Raw genomic sequence first — 5,547 nt, forward strand, 5'->3', positions numbered from 1 at the left:
GGGAACTGGGGCACCTACCCAGCATATAAAAGAGCAAGGATCAAATCCTAACTTCAAATGGGGAATCAGAACCCAGTTGTCTTATATCATAGGTGAGTGCCAATGGACAGTAACTACATTCCAACCAAAATTGAGATGAAATGTTTTTGGTCAAGCAAAACTTTTCCTTTGACCCAAAAGGAAATTTCCCCCAATTCTCTGATTTGCCAAAAATTCCAAAAAGATTCAGTTCTGGGCTGATCTGAAATGAGATTTCCTCTCTCCTCTCCCACAATTGCCAGCATACAAAAAAAAAAAAAAAAAAAAAAAAAAAAACAGTTATTCACATGCACATCTTAAACAGGGACAATGAGATTCCAATAAAGTTCACTCATTTTCCATTATTCTCACATTTCAGTCTGCCTGAGCTATTTAGTTTACTTGCCTTTACATGTTCCAAATTAACATACCAAGTAGTATTTGTATTCAAACAAACAATGTTGCACAATATACTGTGATGGGGCGTCTGCCCTGCACTGGCCCTTTAAGGGTTAAAATTAGAAAGCCTAATTCGAACTACCTACTCCGTGCCACGTGTAGCTGCGGGCACGGAGTCCGAACTACCGGGGATTTAAAAATGGTGGCGCCTGGCAAGATGCAAATGAAGCCTGGGATATTTAAATCTTGAGCTTCATTTGCAACTTTGATTGACTACATTAACCACCCTAGTTCGAACTATGGTGGTAGTGTAGACATACCCTAAGAGTGGGTGTGACACTAGCCAAAAGGGGGTACTCCTGAGTTGAAAAGCTAGTCTTCAGAGTGTCCAGCAGGAGGTGCCCATAGCACCACTCACCACTATGTTACATGTATACATCTTATAATTTATTGATCCTGAACTGTATCAAGGCCAACAGAGCTATGGTAAATCCTGTTACCTGTGGCTATAATTATGAAAAAAAAATAACTCCCGACATGCACTGTTTAACAGGAGCCTACAGAAGATACCTGTTCTCATAAGAGAGCTGTCCCACTCAGGTATAACTGTTAATCTTTATCAGATGGAAAAAGAAACATACACTTGATGCTGAAACACAGCAGAGCTAATAGAAGGGGAAATGGTGGAAATAATTTTAATATAATCATATTGATAGTGTGTTATGGAAATAATATTAAGCTCCATAGCACTACGTGTGTGCTTAGCTTTACAAAAAAAATACAAATGAAGTGAGCATACATTCTAAATTAAGACAAGACCAAGAAGGAGAGAAACTCCTTCCATATGCACTGCACTCCATGACAAGTAGGCAAGTGATGGAGTGTGTCACAGGGCAGACTCACTACCACAGTGCCTCCTGCCAGTAACCCTGGGATTAGCTCGTTAGCCCACAGGGCACCTCCTTTTAGCTGGTGTCTCCCCGTGGCCTCACGCTACACTCTCCATTCTGGACCCATGTCACTTCCATACCACAGCATCCCCTTCAGGACACTGTCCTCCAGCAGTGTCACTCCAGGGTGTCTCAGTCCCCTTCATAGGAGGGGGGGTGTTTATCAGTCTCTGGAGTCCTCCCCTTCCAGGGAACCCCCAATTCCTCTGTACCTACCTTGCCTCAGTGATCCCCTGCCAATTTTCATCTAGCCCCTGCCACAGAGGTAAACTACAGTGCGCCATGGCCACTCTTCAAGGGGGTGTGGACTTGCTGCCTTTTACTATCCTGGCTGCCCCCCTACAGCCCTGGTACCCTCAGGCCTTGCAGCCCAGGCATGAGGTCAGGCCAGAGCTCCCCAGCTCTGCCTGCCTTTCCCCAGAACTACTTTCTCAGGAAGCCCCCAGCTTCCCTGGTAGGTAGGTCCCCCCTTCTTCTCCACCCCAGCAAGAATATCTTTCTCCCTCCTGGAACCCTTATTTATACAGCCCACAGCTGGGCAATATCAGCCTCAGCTGTTACCTCTCCCAGGGCTGGGTTTTAGCCTTAAAGGGCCACTGTGGGGTGGATGTCCCTATCACAGAGTGCTTTAAAAACATAGATCAACATAGCTCAAAAGACTACTGCTTTGTAATATCTGTCTTCCTGAGAGAATAGATTCCCTTTTTTTAAAGGATGAAGATCTTAGCCTTATGACCCAGCTAATCATATCCTAACATTGAAAAAAGGCATATCAGGAACTGATTTATTGAGTGTAATTATTCAATACACCTACAGATAATGAACATGAGCCTCCTAAAGAGTGCAGTTAAGAAGAAATGCTTGATTTACTGTGAGTTTTTAGACATTTCCTGTAGAGACCCAGAATCTACTGCTAGCACTCAGGAGCAGTGAAAATTTGTGGCCATCTGTGGAGAAAACTTTGGGTACAAAAACCAACAGAGTACGTATCCTTTTACTTGTGTAACAGTAGTAAGATGGACAACGGAACATCAGTGCCATACTTTTAGGGTGTAAACCTCTTAATTTGGTTCCTCTCTGTTACTTCTGACTTTAAAGATGTTTTGTGCATATAAAATTGGACCAGTGTATATAAAACTGGACCAGTGTAGAATTATATTGGATCGTTGCACATTTCCAGCCTTCGAATATTTTTTAATAATAATGGCAGTTGTTTCAAATGCCAGTTTAATCCATGTAGATTAATTTATGTGTACCTGCCCCTCTTTTTTCCTGTTTTTATGAGGATATCTGCCCTAGAAATATGGAACTCTCCTGACAACTCTTCTGGCGAGGGTTCATAGGGTATGTCTACACTGCACACTTATTTTGAAATAAGCTATTGTTGAATAGTTATTCCAAAATAGCTTGTTCTAAAATAGCACGTCTACACTGCAGAGAAGCCTCAAAATTAGTCCGAGGCAGGCTTCCCTAATGGAGACATGCTATCTTGATTTAGAGCTCCAGGAGGCACTGGGGAGGAATAACTTTGGCCCCGGTGAGGGGATCTTTCAAAACAGCAGCACTGGAGCATCTACACAAGCCTTATTTTGAAATAGCTATTTCGGAATAGGTGTTATTCCTCATAGAATAAGGTTTACAGATTGTGGAATAAGCTGTCCATTATTTCAAAATTATTTCCAAATAATGAAATGGCTGTGTAGACACTCATGTTGTTATTTCAGAATAATGCTAGTTATCTTGAAATAATGGTTCATTGTAGACAAACTCATTGTGATCTGTAGGCTATTGCAACATGAAGTTTTTTGTGTGGCATAGTCTACATCTTACCCCTTTTCCATCACATCCAGGTGAAGTTGGGTGTCTTGCTACATCTTCCACAGTGGTTGCTTGGTTGTTTGTCCTCCCATTTTTTAGTTCTGGATGATTTCTATGTTATGAGCTAATTCTTATGGCTCTTTTCATTTCTTGTTCTCATCTTTCCTGCATCAATGTTATCTGATATGCTGCTTCCTGCTGCTAGCATATAAATTGTAGTACTCTTCCTCTACGGTTTCTTGTGCTCTGACTTGTGTTATAGCTTTGACTAGTATCAGATCTGGGTTTATTGAAGATGCTCTGACAACTTATTATTATCCCTTCTGTGTACAACTATCCTATCTCTTATTAGTGCTTATTTTAAGGCCCCCTATTTGCAATGTTCAGCAAGTCTATGAACTGCTGTTATGAAAACTTCACTGTTTCCTCTCATTCCTGCCACCTCATATTAAGTTTGCCCCTTTTCTATAATGATGTTATGTCCACTTATAAATCAGATATCAAATACCTCATTCACTAGGGTACAATCTATCTTTTTCATGTCAGTGAGAAGTAACAAATATAGAATATCATTTGCAGCATTTATCTGTCTTTCTTCTGACATGTCTATTATGCCATATAGAATTTTTTCAAGTCTTTGAATCCAGTTAACCCAGCCATATGAGTTTTTACAATTGAATATTCTGGTGCAGTCTTTTGGAATATGAGGTCCATTGTTGCAATTTGTTTTGAAGGCAGTTTCTCTGTCCTTATGTTTGCTATGGAAATATGTCTTATCCTTATTTTTTTTACTTTGAAGACAGTTCTGGGGTTTCCTTTATTTCTCTATACAGCTTCTGTTCAGACTCCTTCTTCATTCTTTAGAACTGATATGTGGCTTTCCTTTCCTTTCAGTTCCCACAGTTAATCCTAGAACTGGAAGGGACCTCAAGAGATCATCAAGTTCAGTCCCCCACCCTCACAGCAGGACCAAGCACTGTCTAGATCATCCCTGATAGATGTCTAGCCAATCCTAGGCAATTTATTCCAGTGCTTAACCACCCTACAGGAAGTGTTTCCTAATGTCCAACCTAAACCTGCCCATTGCTTCTTGTCCTATCATCAGAGGCCAAGAAAAACAATTTTTCTTCCTCCTCTTTGTAACACCCTTTTAGATAGCATCTCTCTCTTCTCTTTCTGCTTGAGTTCTCCGTTTTACCTTCCCTGGCTTTCAAACTTTCCCAACTGGCATACTCACCTGACAGATAGGATAGTTCTTTTCTTCTCCATACTCTCTTTTTTGAGAGAGGGATTCAATCAGTCCTGGCACCATATAGCTGAAGAACCCTCACATAGGTACAGTGCATCTAGGAGAGAAACATTCTCTTGCTTCAGAAGATCCCCAAGTCTTTATAGAAAGTTCCCCTTTTTCCTAGTCTTTTCTTATGATTTGCACACCAAGAACTTTATAGTTTCAGGATTGGGTCAGTATCCATTTATCATAATGGCTACTCTGATGCATTCCTTATTTTATTTATATAGCAAACAGAGCCAGTACTGACTGAGCAATTATTTGGGGCCCAGAGCAGCTCAAGGGAGCAGGGATGTCCTGTTCATTGTTTATTATAAGAATGTACCTCTTTTAGTCTGGGGAAAATATTCTTGCTTAAGGCCCCAAATGGGCTAGTGCCATAAACTCAAATATCAAATGCAAATACAATATAATCTCAACCAAACACAAATGAATACAGCCAGTTAAAACACACAAATGAAGATGTTTATAGTGAAAACCACAGACATCTGGGACAGACGGGAGGATTATTTTGCTGTTTCTTAGCTATCTGTATGCAATCACCTCTGAACCTCATTGCCACTTCCAGTCCTTACAAGAATCCCATCCTACACTGGAAAGCATTGTTCTAGTCCTTTCTTTCTCAAAAGGTCTGAGTGAGTTTCTCTATCAACTATAAAAGGATAGGAATTAAATGAGGGTTTTTTTAATATCAGTGCAAAGTACTGTCACTAGCCTAGTTCCTTCTGTTTTCAGTAAAATTAATAATTACAGTTACAAAATTAAAAGCTTTTTTTCTAAATTAGAAATGATGTTGAAACAAACTAAGTACATTTTGAAACACATCAGCTTTTTCTTCAGCCAGAGTGTACATAGCAAATAAATTTAATATAACAAAGTTTAATTTTCATAGTTTTGGAGCTATGGACTTAGAGTGATTTCAGGTTAATACGAAGATGTTAATTTCTTATATCCATTTACCTTTGTTCAAATACAGCACCATGTGACGTTCATGTGCTAAACAGAAATATTGGCACTAAGCTAAAGTTTTCTTACAGCTCAATGCGGTTTTAAGATAATTATGGCACACCC

The sequence above is a fragment of the Pelodiscus sinensis genome, chromosome 1, assembly GCF_052426305.1.
Source record: "Pelodiscus sinensis isolate ZL-2025 chromosome 1, ASM5242630v1, whole genome shotgun sequence".
Classification (NCBI taxonomy): Eukaryota; Metazoa; Chordata; order Testudines; family Trionychidae; genus Pelodiscus; species Pelodiscus sinensis.